Source organism: Haliaeetus albicilla, chromosome W (genome assembly GCF_947461875.1).
Source record: "Haliaeetus albicilla chromosome W, bHalAlb1.1, whole genome shotgun sequence".
Taxonomy (NCBI): Eukaryota; Metazoa; Chordata; class Aves; order Accipitriformes; family Accipitridae; genus Haliaeetus; species Haliaeetus albicilla.
Genome location: NC_091515.1, coordinates 17,915,894 through 17,939,906, shown reverse-complemented (window position 1 = coordinate 17,939,906; position 24,013 = coordinate 17,915,894). Strand labels below are relative to the sequence as shown.

General features: G+C 51.1%; 2 long non-coding RNA genes across 2 annotated transcripts in view; both read right to left on the bottom strand.

Annotated features, from left to right (window-relative positions):
- The window catches only part of LOC138683505 (uncharacterized), a 145,072-nt gene extending 138,455 nt beyond the window's left edge, over positions 1 to 6,617 (bottom strand). The window contains exon 1 of the long non-coding RNA XR_011323013.1: positions 6,576 to 6,617. This is a non-coding gene — a long non-coding RNA (uncharacterized lncRNA). The remainder of the gene's footprint in view (positions 1 to 6,575) is intronic.
- A 3,137-nt stretch (positions 6,618 to 9,754) lies between these two features.
- LOC138683504 (uncharacterized) overlaps positions 9,755 to 24,013 on the bottom strand; it is a 612,710-nt gene continuing 598,451 nt past the window's right edge. The window contains exon 3 of the long non-coding RNA XR_011323012.1: positions 9,755 to 9,864. This is a non-coding gene — a long non-coding RNA (uncharacterized lncRNA). The remainder of the gene's footprint in view (positions 9,865 to 24,013) is intronic.

Here is a 24,013-nt window from a genome sequence, read left to right as displayed (position 1 = left end):
TCCAAAACATAACACTATACCAGCTACTAGAAAGAAAATTAACTCTATCCCAGCTGAAACCAGGACATCCCCTTTCCCCGGGGCTGTCATGGGATGCGGCCCCTTGCTGGCTTATTCCCTGCCTGGGAATATTTACAGAGAAATGGTCTCTGCTTTTGCATCTGAGCAGTGCCATAGTCCCCCCTGCTCTGTCCTGCCCAGCTCAGCTCCTGTGACAGGGTAGCTTGTGAGGTATGCAAAGGTTATACCCTGTAGGGGTAGCCCTGCAGCACCTCTGCTTTTATCTGCTTCTGTTACACTTTCGGGTATTGTATTGCTACTCCTTTTCCTTTTTGCCTTTAAAAAGACATAAAACTATGTGTAGCTTCAAGCTACTGTGTATTGGATCCCCTCTCTGCTCCTCCATCCTTGGCTAAAACACCACCATTTGCAGCATGCAGCAAAGGGACAGGAAGTGTCCAGGCTAGCCTTCTGCAAAAATAACGATGCTAAGTTAACTGACGATAAATGAACTCACTCATAACCAAACCCTCATACATTTACAAACCTGCTAGTGTTTCACAAGGTAACGCCACTGTGCTCAGCAGCCAGATGTGAGCCTAGGTCAGGCCTGTGCTGCAGATGTTTGCTGGTGTAAAGGTCTGTTTTGGTGACTGTCCTGGGTTCAGCTGGGATGGAGTTAATTTTTAAAGGAATCTGGGAGGTGGGGGGCATAGCCGGGGCAGCTGACCTGAACTAGCCAAGGAGCTATTCCATACCATGTGACATCATGCTCAGTATATAAATGGGGAGCGGGCTGGGGGGTGGTCTGGACTTTCAGTGGGGGAAGTGGCAGAGCGTTGGGTCCCGGGTGGTGAGCAGTTGCACTGTGCATCACTCTTTTTGTATACTCTTTCATTAGTACCGTTGTTGTTGTTGTACTTTCTTTGTGTTGTTCCAGTAAACTGCCTTTATCTCAACCCTCGAGGTTCCAGTTTTTTTTCTTTTCTCTCCTCCGTCTCCCCCCTATCCCACCGGAGGGGGGCGGGAGGAGTGAGCGAGCAGCCACGTGGTCCTTTGTTACCGGCTGGGCTGAAACCACGACAGTCCTTTTTGGCGCCCAATGTGGGGCACGAAGGGTTGAGATAACGACAGATCTGGCCAGAGCGTGTTGAAACAGATTTGTCATACGCATTTCTTATACTAGATAAATAGATGTTAGTCACAATGTTGATTAATTTGTTTACATGGTGGCGTTTTGTAAGTTCTTATATGCTTTATGTATTGCCTGTAGTTGCGTATCTCATCTCTGGGAGAGGGATTGGGATTATCATTTTGCTGTACTGGGCAATGTCGACTTGTGAAATGATTACATCACTGGTCATGAGGTTAAGCTGGTATCTGTATGAGGCAGTGATATCATTTCCATACTTTGGGCACCTTCTGTCGGATTTTATTGGTAATTACACCCAATCCATGAAGAAGTTAGGGGGGGATACTTCCCCCCGTCCATTTGCCTCCCTTTTCTCCTTCCGACTAATTACAACAGCTTTCGAGAATTTTGAATATCCTTGGGATGCGCAAGCCAGTGTGCTGTTAGTGCTATGCCTCCTATGTTTCAGGTCTTGTCTAGGGCTACAAAAAGGCTCTTTAAGAGTACCACCCAGAGATCTGCCCCAAGGCTGGATATTCATGGGTGGCACGGCATGTGGGAAGATATGGGCAGGTATCTAGAGAACTTCTCACCTCCAGTGGCTTGGAAGTTCACTCCCAAACAACTACAGAACCCTCATGAAGTGGTAGAATATTTGAAAGAAAAATGCTGTGGCTTTTCCAAAGACATACAACTTGCTGCACTGTGCTGGGCCCTGGCCAGTATCTACCAAACACTGCTTGATATTAGGCAGCATCCTCAGGGGGAAAAGGGGGAAAAGATGGAAAACAGGACAACAGGCACCGTGGCTACCCCAACCCTGACAACAGACACCGTGGCTACCCCAACCCCAATGACAGGCACCGTGGCTACCCCAACCCCGACGACAGGCACTGTGGCTGCCCCTACCCCGACAACAAGCACCGTGGCTGCCCCTACCACGACAACAGGTACCGTGGCTAACCCTACCCTGGTGACAGATACTGCAGCTAAACCAGAGAACCAACCTGTGCCAGTATCAGTCGCCCCTGTACAGAAAAAGAAACACACAAAGAAATCAGTTCGCTTAGCGAGAGATGAAGATGAACCAGGGTCATCGCGAGAACAGGAGGAAGAGGCAGAACCTGAAATAATTACCCGATCTCTATCCCCGAGTGAGTTGCGTGACATGCGAAAAGATTTTAGCCGCCACCCAGGTGAGCACATTGTTACCTGGCTGCTCCGATGCTGGGATAATGGGGCCAGTAGTTTGGAATTAGAGGGTAAGGAAGCCAAGCAGTTGGGATCTCTGTCTAGGGAAGGGGGCATTGACAAGGCGATTGGGAGAAAAACACAAATCCTCAGCCTCTGGAGGCGACTTCTGTTAGGTGTAAAGGAAAGATACCCCTTCAGGGATGAAGTTACATGTCACCAAGGCAAGTGGACCACCATGGAGAGAGGTATCCAGTACCTGAGGGAATTAGCCGTGCTGGAGGTGATTTATAATGATCCAGAAAATGCGCAGTCACCCACAGATCCAGATGAAGTCCAATGCACACAACCGATGTGGCGGAAGTTTCTACAAAGTGCACCACCAACCTATGCCAACTCATTGGCAGTAATGTCCTGGAAAGAAGGCTATGGACAAACGGTGGATGAATTGGCTGTCCAACTCCGGCAATACGAAGGAAGTCTCTCTTCCTCCCTACAGGCCTGTGTCTCAGCTGTAGAGGAATTGTCCCAAGAGTTCCAGCAATTCAAAGTGGATATGTCCTCCTCCTCACCTGTACAGGCCCGCATCACAGTTATTGGGAGTAAGCGTTCCTCTGCCCGAGAGAGAGGAGAGAGAAAGTACACACGACGGGCTAACCTGTGGTTTTACCTGCGTGACCATGGAGAGGACATGAGGAAGTGGGATGGAAAACCTACCTCAGTCTTGGATGCACGGGTACGGGAGTTGCGAGAAAAAGCAACCAGAAAAGAGGTTTCTTCGTGGAAAACTGCTGCTCCAGTTTCCCGTGAGCAGTCCCCCAGACGCAGTAGATGGGCCAATCTCATTTCTAATCCTCTTGAAGGGACTTCTGATTCACATGTGCAAAAAGCGAGTAACGGATATTCTAACCAGGATTAGAGGGGCCCTGCCTCCAGCCAGGTGGAGGAGAGGGACAACCGAGTCTACTGGACTGTGTGGATTCGATGGCCTGGCACGTCAGACCCACAGGAATATAAGGCCCTAGTAGACACTGGTGCACAATGCACCGTAATGCCGTCAAGTTATAAAGGGGCAGAACCCATCTGTATCTCTGGTGTGACAGGGGGATCCCAAGAGCTAACCGTATTGGAAGCTGAAATGAGTCTAACCGGGAATGAGTGGCATAAACACCCCATTGCAACTGGCCCAGAGGCCCTGTGCATCCTTGGTATAGATTATCTCAGGAGGGGGTATTTCAAGGACCCAAAAGGGTACCGTTGGGCCTTTGGTATAGCTGCCTTGGAGACGGAGGAGATTGAACAGCTGTCTACCCTGCCTGGTCTCTCCCAAGACCCTTCGGTTGTGGGGTTGCTGAAGGTTGAAGAACAACAGGTGCCAATTGCTACCACGACGGTGCACCGGCGGCAATATCGCACCAACCGAGACTCCCTGATCCCCATCCATAAGCTGATTTGCCAATTGGAGAGCCAAGGAGTGATCAGCAAGACTCACTCACCCTTTAATAGTCCCATATGGCCCGTGCGGAAATCTAATGGGGATTGGAGACTAACAGTAGATTATCGTGGCCTGAATGAAGTCACGCCACCGCTGAGCGCTGCTGTGCCAGATATGTTAGAGCTTCAATACGAACTGGAATCAAAGACAGCTAAGTGGTATGCCACAATTGACATTGCTAATGCATTTTTCTCCATTCCTTTGGCAGCGGAGTGCAGGCCACAGTTTGCTTTCACTTGGAGGGGTGTCCAGTACACCTGGAATCATGCCCCAGGGGTGGAAACACAGCCCCACTATTTGCCATGGACTGATCCAGACTGCACTAGAAAAAGGTGAAGCTCCAGAGCACCTGCAATATATTGATGACATCATCATATGGGGCAACACAGCAGAAGAAGTCTTTGAGAAAGGGAAGAAAATAATCCAAATCCTTTTGAAGGCTGGTTTTGCCATAAAAGAAAGTAAGGTCAAGGGACCTGCGCAGGAGATCCAGTTCTTAGGAGTAAAATGGCAAGACGGGCATCGTCAGATCCCTGCGGACGTGATCAACAAAATAGCAGCTATGTCCTCACCGACTAATAAAAAGAAAACACAGGCTTTCTTAGGTGTTGTGGGCTTTTGGAGAATGCATATTCCAAATTACAGTCAAATTGTAAGTCCTCTCTGTAGCGTTCGCCGCATATCAAGGTGCCACGATTAGATCACTGATCACCCCCAGACCAGGGAAAGAGACAGATAACACACACAGTGTGAGCGCCAACTTCCGCCTTTTATTGCGCAGTCAATTCCTTTTATACTAACAAGGGTAGGCGGGATTACAGACACATCATAAGGCCGCGACTAACCCTCTAACTTTCCGTGACATCGCGAGATCTTCCGAACGCCGAACCCTACATCTCCCCCCTCCCTATGACGAGTTGGCTTCTATTGTTATGAACAATTCCACACCAAGAAATAACTATGTAAAGTACTATGAGTATAAACATATCTCTACAACTAAGTTGAAACACTCTATCTTAAACACCCGTAAATGTCCCATTTACCCTGCAGAGCAAAGAGCTCCTTTATAGAAATTCACACAGGAGGTAGATTGAAAGTTATACAGATACATCATGAGGCTTGGAAAGAATTACTTCTATTACTCTATAAAGTTTATCATTGGTGCGCTGATGTTAAGGCTTAATGCCTGAGGCACCTAGATTCCTGGCTGTGAGCTCTGACAGCTGGATCCCATAAAGGCACGTATTGATGGACTCTGAGAGGGACGTCATCCAGATACACATCAGGGTCCCCCAGTTGGCTTTGCATCCACTGCCAGAAGTTTGTAGCAGATACCCAAGGTGTCACAAGCCAGGAAAGGATGACAGCAATCTGTAAGGAAAAACACTCAAACACTACGAGATTAGGGCAGGACGAATCATACGACTAGGAACCCATTTCAGTAGCCCTTCAGGTGTCTGTACACAGGCATACCCTCGCCCAAGACAACGCAACTCAAACGGCCCTTCCCATTGGCGTGTCTGAAAGTCACGTACGCGGACCAACGGGTAGGGACCTTTCTCTTCCGTGTTTGTAAAGCGTCGTTGCGCCGCCGTCTCTTCCAGATCCCCTCGAACTGTCTGATTTAATGAAGTTAACCCAGTTAACAGAAGACGCTGTGTACGGAGAGCAGGTGTGTTTTCCTGTAACCAGGAGGGCTCCTCCTGCTCCCCCTCCCTAAGCCGATCGAGTAAGGCCTTTAAAGTTCGATGTGCTCGTTCTACAATGGCCTGGCCGGTGCTATTATGAGGGATGCCATTTTTACTTAACAAGCTGGACAAGGTAAAATTATTACAAAAGCTAAAATCACAATAACTACAATAATGCCCATAATTCTTTGAGCCAACCCATTACCCCTAATGACCCAAACCATGAGGACTATGAGGAAGATGAACCATCCATACATTCTTGTGTCATCTTGCTCCGCGAACTCAGCCCAGCAATCGGTAGGTGCCAGCTTTCCGTGGGCATCCCCACAGAGGCAACGATGGCCTCACCGTACACCAGCCCGATGCTCTTCGGAAAATCCCCGTATTTATACATTTGCAGAGGAACGGGTTTTGGCACACGTGGCCAGCGGGTGCCAAAAGTCCGCCTCAGTTGCAATCTATGACGCATGCGCTCGCTGGCCAGGCGCGCTGCACAGGTCATAGCCATCCTGTCTATTGGTTCGTGGGCTTTATGATGCGGTTGTGGTGCATAGAGAATCTTGACCTGTTATGTTAGCCAAGGTGACCTATACATTAGTTTTCGACTGAGGTGGTATTCATATTGCCACACCATCTATGATGCTCCAGATGATGATGGTCATGCAAATTCAACAGGAGTCCGTCGTGGGCCTGTATCTGTGGAAACACAATCAACCTCGTTCCCAGGTTATTAATGGAAATAGACCTTACCCCTAATTTTGGCTTTAACTAACTTTTACGTTTACCCCACACTGTCTTCCCATAATCACACTATGTTTAATCAAATTATGCTTAACACACTTTTTACCCAAAGCAAGTTCTATATACAATAAGGCACGTTGTTCTAAAAACCTCTCTGAAGGACTCAATGTCTGCTAGTCCTCTAAAGTGTAATACTCTATTAGTCAGAATCTGTCGGATCAGTGGCTCCAGCACCCGCCGGTGCCGTCCCAGTTGCCATTGGGACAATGTCTTTAATTTCTCAAGGACTTTCCAGTCAAACGCCTCCTTTTTTTTTTTTTTTTTTAACTCTCCTCCAATGCCTCTCCCTCTCGTCTGCAGAGGCTACTGCAGGCGGCTCCGCGTCTATCGCGGGCGCAGTTGGTTTCACCGTCTCTGGTTCCGAGAGGCGGGATGGATTAAAGGACAGTGGCGGGGGGGCGGATGGTTCTGCCCGGGGGCCGGCCGCGGCCGCGCCTGGCGGCGGCCATTTCATGGCTGGCTGACACGCACCGCTGCAAGGCAGCGGAGGGGGGGGGCGGAAAAGGAAGGGAGGAGGGAGGGGGCGGAGGAAGCGCCGGAGGGGGTGCAGCTGACGGCTCAGCAGGCACAGGCTCAGGCAAAGGCTCAGGAGGCTCCGTCCGCTCTCCCGGCAAGGGTGCCTGATTTCCCCCCGCGGGGGGGTGTTTCCTCCTCTGCCACAGTCTCCAACCCCCGCTGCCTCCCAGTTATCCCCTCCGCGGGTGGCCGTTCCTCCCACTCTCTCAACTGACGGTACAAATCTCCCTTAACATCCCCGCCTGGATCCCAGTCCAAGAGGCACTCCCCCAAGTCCTTCCGAACCTCCCGCCGTAACTCCTCCCATGGACACCGCAGAGGGGGCTCGTCCGTCCCCGCTGGTACCGTCCCTACAGGAAAAACCTCCGTCTCTGCCGCACCCTCCGCGTCCACGCTCTCAGTCAGAGATGGACCGCTCTGTGAGCCCCGCTCCACAGCCGCCCACTCCGTCTGAGTTTGACTCACTGTCCCTGGGGGCACTGCCCCCCCTTGTTTTTGAGGCGGCGCTTCATCCGCAAACAAAACAGCTCGCGCCGCCGACCAACGCTCCCCAGCTTTCCGTCCTGCCGTAACTACCTCCTCCACTTTTCCCCAAGCTTGTAATCGTTCCGCAGCTCCGCGCTCACCCGCGAGCGCCAACTGGAGCAACAGCTCCCGAATCTCTCCCCAATTTGGGGGACTTAATACTTCTTTGGGAGAGCCCATCCCTCCCCGGCGCAGCACCCATTGGATGCATTCGCCCGTGGGGCCCCTCCTAATCGTTCCGCGGGCACCCTGACGTGCGGAAAACAGACTCCACAATCAGTGAGATTGTAAAGTAGGTATGTTCATTCAGCGCTGGGCGGCACGGGGGGTAGTCCCACCAAAGTCGTGCGCGCCCGACTCGGCAGTTCACCTCAAGTTTATACAGTCAGGTATTACATATTCACAATATGCCTATACATATGCATGACCTATCCCTGCTTCATATTAAAATTAGCTCCGAGAGGTCATTTCCATAGTCCCCTCCCAACTGCGCCTGCGCAGGGCCTCTTTATGGTGGTCGTCTGGTGGTCACAGAGATGAAGATAGATGACTCCTCTTCGTCACCGCTAGTAACCTTTTTCCTTGCGCAGGCTCAGTGATTTCTTGGTATTCACCCAAGCCGCAAGACCAGTCTTAGCTGGCTCTTGGGGCCTGCTCCTGCTTCTTATCAAGGACTGTCTTTACCTCATTGGCTGGTTCTTGGGACCAGCTCTTCTTATCAAGGACTGTCTCTACCTCAGCTAATTTCAACAATGTAGGCACTAAACATCATCTTTCACACCCCTTTATTATGTCTACTGAGATTCTTTTGACCCCCCCTTGTCTCACCCACCTCATCAGCCAACACTTTCAACATCTTAATCACTTGCGCAAGCTTCATCGTCGCCTAGTGCGACCGATCACGTCGGGGTCACCATTATGTAGTGCTCGCCGCATATCAAGGTGCCACGATTAGATCACTGATCACCCCCAGACCAGGGAAAGAGACAGATAACACACACAGTGTGAGCGCCAACTTCCGCCTTTTATTGCGCAGTCAATTCCTTTTATACTAACAAGGGTAGGCAGGATTACAGACACATCATAAGGCTGCGACTAACCCTCTAACTTTCCGTGACATCGCGAGATCTTCCGAACGTCGAACCCTACAGAAACAACCTCGTAGACACCTGGGCCAAAGAACATGGCATTGAGTGGGTATATCACATCCCTTATCACGCACCGGCCTCCGGAAAAATCGAACAATACAATGGACTGCTGAAAACTACATTGAGAGCGATGGGGGGTGGGACTTTCAAACATTGGGATACACATTTAACAAAAGCCACCTGGTTAGTTAATACTAGAGGATCCGCCAATCGGGCTGGCCCCGCCCAACCAAGACTTCCACATACTGTAGAAGGCGATAAAGTCCCTGTAGTGCGCATGAGGAGTATGTTAGGAAAGACAGTCTGGGTTAGTCCTCCCTCAAACAGAGGCAAACCCATTCAAGGGGTTGTTTTTGCTCAGGGACCTGGGTACACCTGGTGGGTGATGCAGAAGGATGGGGAAGTTCGATGTGTACCTCAGGGAGATTTGATTTTGGGAGAGAATAGCTAGTGAATTGGGCTGTATGATATTTAACTGCTAAATAACCTGGCAATGTATGTAATTGTATCTATAGTGTGTATATGCCATATCAAGGGTATTACTGTAAGAATTACCCAAATGACTGCAGGATGGACTTTGAAACTGAGCCAAGTACAACAGCGATAGAACTTGAACTGGCACCCAGCAATTTCCTCAAGATCAACATCTTCGACCTGCAGACCAAGGGCGTGAGTTGCACCAAATGTACTAGCCCCAACTTCCAGAGGCAGCATACAACAACCCAACATCTCACACCATCTCTCCTATCCTGAAGGACTGTTACAACAGATGGAGCCCCAAAGTCATGGACTAAATAAAATTGATGGACACATTAGAGGGATAGCCCATCGACTAAGGGAATACCATTTGCGTGTGTGTGTGTGTGGGGGGGTGTCCATATACTTATATATATATATATATATATGAGACAAGGAAAGTGATAGTGGTTAATTGGAAAATGTAAGATCTGGGCATGATGTAGATGGTATAGAATAAGGGGTGGATAATGTCCTGGGTTCAGGTGGGATAGAGTTAATTTTTACAGGAACCTGGGAGGTGGGGGGCATAGCCGGGGCAGCTGACCTGAACTAGCCAAGGAGCTATTCCATACCATGTGACATTGTTATATACTGACAAAGCCAATTTTTTATATAACAATATATTTATTGAGAATAGCAAGCAAGCAGCGCTGGGCGGCCAGGGAGTCCACGCTCTACCAACGGCTCGCAACTTTATGTTATAGTTACATTTCTTATATACAGTTCATGCACCCCTTTTTTTGTAAGTCTCTGCCTTGTCCTGCTTCTTCTTTCTTCACTCGTGCAGGTTTGTTACTAGGCAGATTCGGTCCATCTTCTCAAGGGCGAGTGTCTTTTGATGTAGAATGTCTTTTGATGTGGAGAAGTGCAGTCCTGGCAGAGTTAATCCCCTTATCTGGTAAATTATAGCCGTTGTCTTTTCCCTCCTTATCTAGTAAGTTATAGCTGTTGTTCTTTTCCCTCCTTAACTAGTAAGTTATAGCCGTTGCCCTTTTCCCGTGACTTTTACGCACCATTTAAGCAAGCCTTGTTATTTTCACAAGGCATCTGCTAAATCTCCATATGTCTCTTCCCCCTTCCCGATTGGTATGTAAGCCCTATTGTCTTTTAATTCAACACGAATTACACAACGTCAGGGAACAATTTGGTTCCCTGTCGATTACAACATCATGCTCAGTATATATATGGGGAGCGGGCTGGGGGGTGGTCTGGACTTTCGGTGGGGGAAGTGGCGGAGAGTCGGGTCCTGGGTGGTGAGCAGTTGCACTGTGCATCACTCTTTTTTTGTATACTCTTTCATTAGTACCATTGTTGTTGTTGTACTTTCTTTGTGTTGTCCCAGTAAACTGCCTTTATCTCAACCCTCGAGGTTCCAGTTTTTTTTCTTTTCTCTCCTCCGTCTCCCCCCTATCCCACCGGAGGGGGGCGGGAGGAGTGAGCGAGCGGCCGCGTGGTCCTTTGTTACCGGCTGGGCTGAAACCACGACAGTGACTGATAGTGGTATCTCGGCAAAGGCCTTGAAATAAATGCACTTAAGACTGGCAAAACTGACCACTGCTAACCCTGCTTACATCATCTGGAGGGGGTAAATTTGTGCCAGCAAAAGTTACTCAAGTAATACATTATCCCAGCTGTGCTTGCAGTGCTCCTCATGTTGCCAAAGCCTTGGTTGATCCATGGGCTCCTGCCTCCTCTTTCAGAGGAAGAGTAACTCCTCAATGCCCCAAATCCCCCAGTATCCAAATATTTAAAGGCACCTTTGAGCCATTCTGGAGCCCTTGTTTGTACAGTCAAACATTGCAAATGTTCTGGGTCATGTTTTATCATCTACTAACCTCAGACCCCTGTGGCCAATGTGGGTGGACAAAACCACCTTGAAATTTAGCTGGAAAGTCTGGGGATGCTCTTAGGGACTGGGTATTGGTGCTCTGACTTCTTGAGCAATGGTTGGTATCTAAAGCAAAATGCAAAGCACCTCTGCCTCAGGAGCAGAGGGTCCCTGTGCCTCTAAGGGGTCTGGAAGAGCAGGATCCAATGGAAAGGGGTGTCTCAGGTACATAAGAGAGGACAAGTGAGGTCTCTGTTGCAAACTGTCTCCTGCTGCCTGATTTACTGCTCTTGTTGGTGCGCCGTGACTAATTTCTATTGTGAAAGCTGGGGTGGGGCCTGGGTTATTCAGAGCACGCTTGTTTGACAACCCGTGCTGGGTTTCCACTTCTAAAGCAGTGAGTGGGCACTCGCTTGCAGGTGTTTGCTTAGCTCTGGTCCCATCTATAAACAAGAGCTGTACAAACACAGAGCTGCCCTGGAGAGCCCATGCCTTGGTATGTCACAAGAGGCAGGATGAGGGGAAGGGGAAGGAAGCACTGGAGCTGAGGCAATAGCAATGGGCTTTGACTGCTACCACATTGATTTTGCAAAGCTACCTTTGAAGCTCTTTACAGCAAGTCTCCCATGCATGGGGGGAGAGCACAAATGGGGAGGTATTTCCAAATCTAAGGCTGGGCTGGAGTGATGATATGCTTAGCGGGTGGATGGAATCAGCCAAGACAGGGCTCAGTGGTATCTGCTTTCTAGCAGACCTTTCCAAAAGTTGGTGTGTTGTCCTGGGCCTTTACCTGAGCCACCCTTTGGGCAGCTTTCTCCTAAAATGGTCAGGTTGTGCTTTGCAAGGACATTCTCTGAAAAAGGGGTTGTTGGGAGGCAGCTGGTGCTGGCTCAGGAGAAGGGGTGATGGATGGAACCTTTCTTCTGCTCACTGGGTGCCTTTGGTAGCTTGAGTAGCAATTGCAAGATTTATGAAATGAAGCTGGGGAAACAAGGTGATGAAACACAGCTGGGAGTGGGGTGGATGGTGATGGGATGATCAGAGCAGGATGAATTCTGTGGGGTTTTCCTGCCTGATGAACTGTTCAGCTCTCACTGATCAGGGCCACTGAGATCTTTTCAGAGGTGGTTTGGGGTCTCTGTGGCTGTCTGACTTCAGGCTGACTCCCTGACCACAAGCAGCACGTCTCCTGGAAATAAAGGCACTTGTAGGGAGCATTTTACTCAGACACCCAAAGTCACTAGTAATTTTTTAAAACCTTTAGCCTAAATTTCCATGGCTGGCTGGGGAAAGAGTGGCTGCCTGGTCTTTGGCACAGAAAGGGAATATCCTCCCCTAGTTTGCTGTTCCCATAGCAGCTGTGCTACTTGGCTAGGGGCTGGCTTGTTTGCCAGGGTTTCTGTTATCAGGAAAATGTTCTGGACCTGAAGTGATTTTTCCTGGCCAAGGCAGCAGCTTTCTGGAAGCACCAGTAGCAAAGTGGCTCTGGAAGGCAGCAGCTTTTGACGTGCATGGTCTCCCCAGGAAGGCAGAGTGATGCTGCTCAAGGGGTAAGGGTGGCACTTAGTATGTGTGAGGTGCACCACAGGGAAGGAAAAATCAAAAGGTTGGGTGGGGGAATTGAAAAAATGGGAGAAATGTGGTCTGGAAAGGGGCTGGGGCTGGTGAAGAAAGGGCAGTTTGGCAGTGGGGGAAGTGGTGCTGGTTGCTGGCACCCCGGGGCTGTGCTGTGGGAGCAGGAGGAAACCACAAGTTGCTCAAACCATATGAGCCTTGGCTGGTGCAAAGATGCAGCCTCCAGTGCCATGAAGTCTTTGCATCAAACCCAAGTGCTGAAGGCTCAGCAGCCACTAGGAGAAACGTAAGCATCAGCCATGAGCATGGCGGGGATGTGCTGTGTGGCTGGTGATGCCATGGTGGGCTCTTGCAGAGGAATGAAATGGAGAAGCATCAAGGATCTCCCCATTTCCCTGCTTTCCTGCTGAGTGTTGCGACCAGGTTCAGCAAACTTGCTGCCTCTTCCCACCAGAGAGTGAGAGAGGGGGAATCTGCCCCTTGGGGCTTCATTTGCAGTCGCTAATGGGGCAGTGAGGTGCCGAGGGCTTGCGTCGGCCATGAGCTAGCACAGAAACACTTGTGCCTTGTGCTGGCGGCTCCTGTGCTGCTGAAGGTACCAGACAGACCATTCCTGTTTGTGTTGCTTCTGGATATGCCTGGAAAGGCTGAGGGAGGTGCCAGCAAAGGGCATGACAGGAACCTGGGAGGGTGTTGATTTATTAGCTGGAGACTCTCCCTTTTGGCTAAATTGCCTGTTGTTTCTGTGCATATTAAAGCTTTGAGGATTGCAGTGTCTGGGAGGAAAACTACAGCGGTGGCTCCACTGGGCTGTGAGTTTGTAGCTCACTGGCTCTTCCCTGCCAAAACACGTGGTAGCCGAGCTTGGTTTTGCTGAATGCTGACCTGCCTCATGTTAACGCAGGGTGAGACCGTGGTCATGGGCTGGAGATGCTGCCACGGGGTAACCATGTCCTTCTGCATGCTTGGAGACCCTGGTGGTGTTACAGGGTGAGGGATGAGGGGTGTCATATTGCTGGTGGGCAGCCAGCTCCCTAGTGACACCAGGGAGCAGCAGACCCCGTCCTGGAGCGAGGACAACACCCCCCTCCCCCCGCCCAAACCAAACGCAGAGTGGAGGGGGCAGGTGGTGACGGCTTTCCTCCATCCAGTGGGATCAGGGCTCACAGGGCAGGACCACCCAGTGCGAGAGGCTGAGCCAGCTCTCACTGTTAGGTCTTGTCGGTGGGGATTAGCTTTGCTAAAGGCTCAGCCAGGTAGAATAATTGGCAACCAAATCCCAGGCTCCCTCCCACGCCAACCTGGGGCTCCAGAAGGGTAACCCTCCTCCCGCGGCTGGGGTGCCAAGACCTCGTCCCTTCTTCCCCTGGCAGTCCCACTCCAAGGACCTTTCCTTTCCCCTATGTCCTTCAAAATAGACCCCTGTGTCCCTCCCTTGTGTGGACACAGGGCAATATATTGCCCTGCCTTATTCCTGCCCTATACCTTATATTTATATAGGTATGCCTGCACCTTTTCCTTCACTTTTTGGGGGGTGCCTGGGTACCTGTTGGGGGAAGGCAAGGTGTTGGGGAACCACGCTCCTTTCCCTGGCACAGGTAGCTGGGGGACCGGTGGCCTGTGCCACTTCATCATTGGCCGGTAGTGAAGAGCAAGGGCTCCCAGTCTCCATCCCTGCAGCTCCTGCCCCCAGCCCCTTTCGACACAGCCAAAAGCAATTCTCCGAGTGAGTAATACTCACAGCTCCTGCCTTGTGACGGTGATGTTTTTCATCAGGAACTGCAATTTGTTTAGCGCCAGCAATTTGACACAGCCCATCGCAAAGAGGCAACGAGATACTTTCCCTGCCCTGAAGCACCGACGGAGGGAGGCAGGATGAGACACGGAGGGTGTGAGTGGCAGCCCGGGAGGGAGTGTTGGGGGGAGCGCGGGGTCCGGGGGAGGGATGGGGTCATCACAGCTGTGGGCCCTGCTGTGGCAGCAAAGCTCTGGAATGACCCCAAAAATGGGGGGAGCCTGTCCCTGTCATCCAAGGCAGGAGGATTCGTCTGGACTCTGCAGAGTCTCAGCCCGGCTCCTTTTCTTGCTCATGCTGGCTTGCAGCGAGACAGGCTTGCAGGGCCCCTTCTCCTGCCGTGGACATGGACCTTGTCTCAGCCCTTGAAAAAAGCATCCAAAAGTGTGTTTGGCATCCCTGCTCACCCCAGTGACATGCTGTCCATCCCAAGGTGGGACTGCAGCACTGATGCTGCCGCTGTACTGGGGAAAAGCGTTGGTCTTTTCCAAATCTGTGCTCCCTGTTATGCTTACACCATTTCCCCAATGCAGCAGCCATTTCTCCATCTCCCCAGGATCAGGGCAGGGGGCAAACCCAGCGGTTTCCCTGCACAGCTGCACTCTTTGCCACCTGTATGTGAAAAGTGCTATAAAAATGCCTTACAACCGTGGTCTGGCAGTGTGGGGACGCAGCTGCATTTATCTTCCTGTCTCAGTTGGCTGCTGTGAGGCTTGTGGAGGTGATGGGGCCAAAGCCACAGGGCAAGTCTCTGGTAGGGCTGGGAGCAGGGACATGGCTCCAGCTGCTCTTGATCCCTCTTCTAAGGAGGAGCTGATGCTGCCTGGGGGCTTTGCAGGCTGGGAAGAGCAGCGCAGCATCTCACAAATACCTTGTTCCCAAGCAGGAAAATATTTCCACATGCCTGCTGCTGCTGCACCTGAAGAATAACGTTCAAAGCTGCCAAGAGGGTTTAGTTCCAAGGGGTGCAGGATTGCCAGTGCTCGGGAGCAATCCAAGATAAACTATCAGCCCATAACACACTGCTGTGAGGCCCTTCCTGCACCTCTGGGTGCCAGTGTGCAGCCACAGGGCAGCTCTGTGGAAATGGGATGCCACGAAGCTGCTGTCCCTCCTGCGATGAGGGCAGAAGAGCCCTGCCTGAGCGGAGGGATTTCCCCTGCAAGGTGATTGCCCCTGGAAATAGGTTGCGGTTTTGCACGGGGTAAAATTTATTTGGTGGTGTGAGAGGAGGAGAGGATGGAGAAAACTGCCTGCTCAGCAGCAAGCAGCCCTGAATCCACAAACAGCAGCATTTCGGGGATGCAGGGCAGGAGATGGAGTGGCTGGATGATGCTTTGGGCTTGCAGCTCCCAATGGCAGTGCTGCTGGCAGGGATGGAAAGGATGGTCGGCATGGAGGTGCCCTGGGGGCCAGCGGGCATCACAGCAGGTCAGGCTGGTGGTAAAGGGGTGCGTGGGCTGCCTGCCCAGGTCCCAGCTGGGTTTTGTGGCTTGCAAGCCAGGTACCACCCCCATGTGCCTCCACTGCATCCCCAGTGCAAGCTGGAGAGGGCTGGGCTGCCTCCCTGCCACCTTATGGAGAGCGAGCCGAAATCTGGGACCTGCAGGCTGCCAGGGCACCCCGTTATTGCAGGTATGGGATGGACCAGCTCCCTTCCACCTCCTGAACCAGCCCGACTCCTCCAGCCGTGGAGGGGCCAGGGGACTGTCTGTGCTCCCAGCCATCAGCCCAATCTCCTGGTGCTGCCTCATCCACATCCCGCAGTGATGGCTGGCTCCTGCTGCTGAGGGTGACACTGAAACCTGGAGGTGAAACTTGGCTGAAGGACTCGTGTGTTGAGTTTCATCTGAAACCACAACACTGTTGGTAGGTTTCTGTGCAAAGCTCAGCAACCTCCTTCTGGCTCGTACCAGCACTTCCAGCAAACCTTTATTTATTAGTATTATTTTTTCTTCAGGAATTTTGGCTGGGCCAAGTGAACTGGCAGGCCTCGCTCAGGCTGGGATTTACAGCTTGAACCGGTACTCCTGGGGCAAACAGGTCTTGGTGTGAGCCAGGGCAGACCTTGGCCGTGCCAGCGCATGCACTGCAGTCCTTGGGAAGGTCTTGCTCTCCTGGAAAAAAAAACTCAACAGCCTCCATTGGGAGCTGCTGGAGACAGCAAAGGTGAGTTCACCACTGGAGCAGCTATTCGAGGCTCCTGAGAGGAGAAAACTTTTGCTTGTCCCTGAATTGCTGGGTTTTGAGCAGCTCTGATGAGGAGCGCAGCATACACAGCAGGAGTGTTGCAACACACTGGTACCAGGGGAGCTGAGATCTGTTTGGGGATCACCCACACCAAGTTGTCAAGAAGACATGGATCCAGGCCATGTGCATTGCCAGTGAAAAGACCCAACCTGGGATTGGGGGTGGTGGACATAAATGTAGCACCAAGAGAGGAATGTAGAGCTTGCACTGCCCTCTGCTTTGCCCAAGCTGCCTCCACACTGCCTTCTGTAGCATACCCATCTCCAGTTAAACCCTTGGGCTTAAACCCTTGGGCTTCAGATTACCCTTGCACTGCCTGCTTGGACAGGATGAACCTGTGTTACCCCCAAAAGGGTCTGCAAAGCCCTGAGAGGAGAACCCCCTGCATGAGCTGTGCCCATCCAGCTCGTGCATTGAGCCCGTGTGTCCACTTGGTTGGTGAAGCAGCCTGGAGGGCAGCATCTACCTTCCCACTGACCTTCTAGGGGGGTTGGGTGACCACTGTCCAGTCCTGGGGTGGGAGTAGAGAGGCCTTAGCTGGGCTTCTGAGTCCTGTGGGTCCCACAAGCACTGTCATCCCAAATGCTGCTTCTGCACCACGTCACATCTCCTGGGACACAGGGGGAAAGGCTGGGAAGGGCAGAGCAGGTGGAAACTGCTCATGCTGCTCTCTCTGCAGCAGCACAAAGGACATGGGCTGCTCCGAGGGTAGGTTTGGGTTTAGTCTTTCCAGTGGGAGTGTGAAAAGTTCCTGTATTCATCTTTAATCTACCCAGGATTTCAGCAGTAACACATCCAAGGAGTGATCTCCAGCAGATGGACAGATGCTGCCTGTGCTCTCTATGCACAGGTTGGGTCCTGCCTCTGCAGGGAGGTTTGCCCTGACCCCATTAAGCTGAGACTTCAAAGGGATGTTGCTGAATGTCACACAAGACATGTGGCTGGGGACCACATATCAGCTGTGCTGTGGTGTTTGCTCCTCTCGGGCTGAACTTTGGCTTGTGCAGTCCCCAGGGGCTGCATGTCTCTTACCCCACGGGAGATTCTCCCCCCGGCATGAAGTGTCAATGCCAGACTGTCCCCTGCGTTCAGAGGGTGGGAAACATCAACTTTACCTTCCTGTCTTAAAGCAGAGATGACTCATGGTGGAGCTGCGCTTTCTCTTACGTGCTCTTTGGCTCAAGGGACTCTTTTTTTTTTTTTTTTTTTTTTTTTTTTTTTTTGCCTTGCAAGGTGGAACAGCTCAAGCAAAAAGCACAGAGAGGCCTGCCTCACAAGGCCCCCTCTGCTCTCCACCGTCACCCCATCTCTCTGTAACCCCATCTGTGGGTAATCCCCTTCTCCTAGGGCTCAGGTCCTCAAGTCCAAAGTCCCAACTCTGGCCCTGCCATGCGCTGGCCGTGTGCTGGGGAAATGGCCACGCTGGGAAAGGTAAGACTGCAGGCAGAGGTGGGATGGTCAAGATGGCGGCAGCAGGGAAAGGTGCAAAATTCTAAAGGAAAAAAACACAGGGAGTCAAGGGGTTTGTTGGGCACCATGGTGGGGCTATCCCTAGGAGCTGTGAAGACCAACAGACAGTCCCTGGCCAACAAAGGCTCTTTGGCCACCTTTTCAAGGTGGTGAGCACACTAACGCCTAGCTGAGGAGCTCATGAAGTCCTAGCTATTTTTCATGTGTGTGTGTTGGCCAATAAATGCTTTACACTTTTAAGGCAAAGCCCATTTTCCACCCTCGACAGGTTTGATTCATCCAGGCCCCTTGTAAGAAAGCTGAGCACAGTCATGCCATCCCACCGCTCCTTCACTCTTCCCCTGCCCTGAGCGTCCCGTGCCTGCTGGGAATGGTGCTGGGGATAGGTGAGACTGCGTGGGGCTGAGAGGAGGTACCCCAGCATGTGTTGGACAAGCAGGACTGGCCAGTGGGTGCTGTACCCTGCTGTTAGCTGGCTGCTCTGCCTGTGCTACCTCGTAACTGCTTCCTACCACCATCCTCCATCAAGCAGAGCTTGTGTGGGGAGTCCCTGCCCAGCACTGCACCGGGTGGCACAGCCTTTCAACCAAGATCTAGTGTGGTTCTGAAAACAAGACCCCCTCTGTCAAGCAGGATGGACAGGCTGGGGGTGGGAATTGCCGGGTGTGGAGCTCTTTGGCCTGGGTGATGCCAGCAGTCAGCCTTGATGGTTACGATCTATCTGCCTTGCAGATCTCTGGATGTTGGTGTTTGCTCTGCAGGAGTCAGCAGCAATAATGCCAGGAATGGGACATAGCTGTGTGTCCTGGCCTGGACTAAGGAATCTGACCTGAGAGCAGGTTTTCCTGCTCATGCCTTATGCTGCCCATGTTGTTGCTTCATCCTGCTGCTGTCATTACCTCTCCTTGAGTGATCCTAAGATGTCCCTTCCTTCAGTAATGCCCCATGCAGTGGAAGTGAGGTGTGAGACCACCCACTTCGTTGGGCACCCTCCCCATCACGGCACTTCCTATGACAGGGTTCTGGTGGCTTCCCATGGCTCAGCTTCCCCAGGGTGAAAAAAAGAATAGGTGAGACTAGTTGTGAAGAGAGTTACAGTGCCTTGAGAGCCCTGACTCCTTAGTGAGGCTACTTTTCCACTGTTGTGGTTGTCATTGCCAGGCACTGAGCCCTTTTGTGGTGTGAACCCCAAGAGATGTTCCCAAGATGATGTTTGGGATGGCTGTAGCATGAGATCCACAGGCTGGTCCTGCAGCTGGGCTTGCTCTGCTAGGCAGGGATTCAGCTCTTCCCTTCCATATGCAAGAATTTGCCAAGATAAAAATGCATGTTCCTCCCCCCCACTTTCATCCTGAAATGCTCCCTGACATGCTGGACTGAGGACAACAGATCTGCTGTTGTTGATGCTACCATTCTCTCTAATTTGAGAATTGCCCATGGCCCATGAGAGATCTGGGCTGTGCATGATGCAATGGTAGATAGCAGTGTTCACACCCAGATATGCAGGAGGTGGTTTTGGCCAAGGGAATCTGCCACTTATGAGTAAGCTCAGCCCTTGGAAGAGGATCTCTATCAGTTCCCATTTGAACATTACAAGACGGTCCCTGGATGACTAGGTAGTGTTTGCACTTGGCCTGATGAGCTGATCTTTCTCAATTTACTTTATTTATTTATTCCCTGCTTTTATCATTGATCTCGATGTGAGAAGGAGCCAATCCCCACATGCAGAGAGAGGAGAGTGCACAGCAACAGCTGAAGGTGCAAGGAGTGCCTGGGTGACCCAAGGAAGGGGAGGGGAGTGCTCCCATGTTACATCCACATTCTGTCTACTCTGCCCATGGCTGCCCATGCCTGATGCCTCTGAGAAGATGTCAGCTTCCCTTGCCTTGTAACACTTCATTAGCCTTGACCAAAGAGGCTGTAGAGAGGAAGATAAGGAGGTGGCTGGGCAGCAAGTAGTGCCCCAAAGCTCTAGCAGCAGATGAGCAATAGATTTAAAAAGGTAAAAGGTTGAAAAAGATGACAAGGAAGAGACTCACTTACTGAGCTGCCTGACAACCTGCCTCCCCCTTGCCCTCAGCACCACACTGGTGTTTCTCCCGTGCCTTAGCAGGAAAGCAGCAAGAGCAGTGGTGCAGGGAAAGCCTTCCCTGCCTGTCTTGAGCCATGCGCAGAGCATCACCAGGTTGGCTCAGCAGTGCTCCTTGCCTGGGCTCCATGGTGACCACTGCTGCTTCTGCTCTGGTCAAAACTAGACACACAACCTTTTTGGCAAAGGGTGTCCACCAAGCAATGGATCCCCTATAAGACACAGTTTCTGAGCAGCAGGAGTGGCACTAGAACCAGAGGTCTGTTGGCTGAGTTGGACTAGGCAGCCAAGTTCTTGCCTGGTGCAAATCCCTTAGACTCCCTCCCTTCACATGGTGTGGGCCATTTCCATCACAGCTTTACACTGTGCCTGACCTTGTGCATGTAGATCAGAGCCTCGAAAATGCCTTAACATTTGTGGTAACTAATAAATATGGCAGAAAAATTCTGGCAAATGTTTTATTGTGGCAAGAAGTATACAGTGATGTCCATATAATTAAGTCAAGTGGTAACTATCACTGTGAATGTCACTGCTACCTGTGTCCCTATATACACACACACACACACACACACACACACATAACTTTCCATTGCCATTCCTTAGCCAGGCACTGGACCCCAGAAACAAGGGGAGGAAGAAACATGTTCTTTATTCTGCTAGAGCCCGGGGGGGGTAGACACCACTATGGGGCTTTGGAGGGGGGTAGCTGGTCCCATTGCAGAGGGTAATTTTGGACTCACAACACATGGCTGCCTCTGCTCTCTAAGAGCTCCCCATAAATCACCCTGACTCCAATGGGTGCTTTAGTGACCCTGCAGCAGTGACCAGATCTTTTCTGCACTGGGCTGTAGGTGACTCGAGTGTTGCTGCACCTGCATCTTGTGCTCTTCTGGCCTGCGACCCTCCCTGCACAGCCTGAGGCACAGCTCCATTGTGGCAATTTTCAACTGAGGCATGGAGACCTTGCGCAAGGCTCCCCTGGGATGCCTGAGGAAGGGGACTGCTGTGGGACAAGGACACCTCTAACCCCAGTGGCCTTTCCCATCCAGGAAACACAGTATTAACTGCCCTGGCCTCTATACAGTGCACAGCAGGGGAATACCCAAAATTCCCAAAATACTTTAGTCTGAGAATGGAGGTGTTTAAGCCAAATACCCACCATTTCCATCCCCCTTAATTCTGGGCAGGGGAGGGTACACAGTCTTGGTCTGTCCTCTCCTACAGCTAGCTTCCTTTCCTTCCCCTGCTGCTTTCCTATTTTTACCTCTCTATCCCATCCTGTGGTTGCAGGAGACACAGGTCCAGCTCCCTCCCTGCCTGCAGAGACCTGAATCCAAGTCTCTCATGAAAACTCAGGTGGACTTGAGAGAGCACTGAGGTGAAGGGCTATCACCAGCTCTCCTGCTGAAGGCCCTCTGCCATGCCCTTTCTGATGGAGGTGACTTGCACTTTCTCTTTTGGATTATTTCATGCAAAGTGGGAAAGCTTTCCAAAGGAGAGGTGTGGAAATTTCACCCGTGGCCATCTGATACTCAGGATGGCTGTTAGCATGGGGGCTGATCTCTTCAGTCTTAGGTCTGATTTCTTCAGGGCAAGAAGGGATTTGAGTATGGATTCCCCTCATCATCAGGTGAAGACCACTGGGTGAAGGAGGTCAGCACTGACTCTTCTGCATTATATCTGAGGCTTGACAAAGCCTTGGGAGATGGACTGATGGGCCAGTGCCTTGCCAGGAACCCTTCTCGTGCACTGCCTATGTTGTACCAACGTAGTTGTTGCTTGGCCAAGTATGTGCCATTAGTAATTTCCATTGCTTGGCTTTGGTGAATGGTTTGACCTTGAGAGTTTGCAGTGTTCTCCTCTGAGCCTTGTTCTTTGGTGCAAAGTGTATTCATTGTCATCGATTCCCTGACCCAGGAAATCCCTGGTGCAAGAAGGTCGGTGCTGGTCTGCATTGCCTCTGCTGTGACCCATGGAGGGGTCCTCTGCAGCCAGAGGGTCTCACCTCCCCTGTGCATCTGGGCAATTGTGTGCTGCTACCCACAGCAACAAAAAAACCCTGCAAGGCAGCAGCCTGAGTATCACACGAGGAGTCTGGACTACCCGACTGTCACCAAGACTTGCCAGGACCAACTATGAGACCATTTTGTCAAACTCTGTTGTCTTTTGTTTGACTTTGATGGGAGCTTTGTGTTAGTAAGAGCTTCAATGCCTGATCTTAATAAGAAAAACATGACCCTGTGATTATCTCCCCTTGCGCAGTTCGCAGTGCAAAATTTGTTTGTGTTGGTAATTAGGGGGGATCTCCTGAACACACCATTTGTGTGAGACAGAGGTGTGGGTGGCACATCAGTCTTTTGGGGGAAAGTGTGCGTGGAAGCGCCTCTTCAATGCTGTTTCACACAAAGGGAGGATTTGGTGCAGGCACTGAGGGGGCCAGGTTTCCCTGGTCACACTGCAGAACCAGTTTGCTGACCGGATGAGCAGGAGGTGAAGCCAGCCCGAGCATCCCACTGGCTGGCATCTCGTGCCTGCCCAGGGAATTTTACTTGGAGTATAAAAGCCCCCAGCTTTCTGCCAGGCATGGAGCCAGTCATCATTGGGAACCCAGTGCTTTGTGCAAGAGCCCTCTCACTCTTGCATTACATGCATTATCTCCCTGGTGGCATGGGTTTGCTTTCCATGTAATGATTCAGCAAACTAACCTTGGCACAGAAAAGCCTTTGTGTACTGAATAACCCCTAGATAAAAACATTTTTGGAAGAAAAGGAGTATGGGTGGACCTGTTTGACTCAACCCATGGAGACCTTGGCTGTAAAGAAGGTCTCCTGAGTTATCCTCCCTGTTCCCATCACCTGAGGAGGAAAGCTGGCTCCCTGCTCTGCCTGTGCACACCTGTGTGCCCCATCATGCCTATGGTAACTCCTTGACTTATTAATTTCTGCAGCAGACATGGTGGGAACTCCCTCCCTGGGCAGGGCTGGTTACAGGAAATCATGCTCCCTTTCCACCCCTCACAATTTCCCTTTTGATTTTATAACTCAGGGCAGGGTTTCTGGGTTTTTTTTTACCCCAAATCTGCTGCCAGCTGTGTTGGGATGTACTGGAGAGGTATAACACCCCTCCATCCAGTTTTGGCCCATCTCTTTTGACAGCTGGTTACTTCTGTGACCAAAGGGAAATGTGCCAGTGTTGTGGTTTAACCCAAGCCAGCAACTAAGCACCACGCAGCTGCTCACTCACCTCCCTCACAGTGGGATGGGGGAGACAATCAGAAGGGTAAAAGTGAGAAAACTCATGGGCTGAGATAAAGACAGTTTAATAGGTAAAGCAAAAGCCGTGCACACAAGCAAAGCAAAACAAGGAATTCATTCACTACTTCCCATTGGCAGGCAGGTGTTCAGCCATCTCCAGGAAAGCAGGGCTCCATCATGTGTAACGGTTACTTGGGAAGACAAACGCCATCACTCCGAATGTCCCCACTTCCTTCTTCTTCCCCCAGCTTTATATACTGAGCATGATGTCATATGGTCTGGAATATCCCTTTGGTCAGTTGGGGTCAGCTGTCCTGGCTGTGTCTCCTCCCAACTTCTTGTGCACCCCCAGCCTACTCACTGGTGGGGTGGTGTGAGAAGAAGAAAAGGCCTTGACTCTGTTTAAGCACAGCTCAGCAGTAATGAAACCATCTCTGTATTATCAATGCTGTTTTCAGCACAAATCCAAAGCATAGCCCCGTACTAGCTACTATTGTGGTTTAATCCCCAGCCAGCAACTAAGCACCATGCAGCCGTTCTATCACTCCCCCTCCTCAACTGGACAGGGGAGAGAAAATAGAACAAAAGGCTCGTGCGTTGAGGTAAGGGCAGGGAGAGATCACCCAACCAATTACTGTCACGGGTAAAACAGACTCAACTTGGGGAAAATTAACTTAATTTATTGCCAATCAAACCAGAGTAAGGTAATGAGAAATAAAACCAAATCTTAAAACACC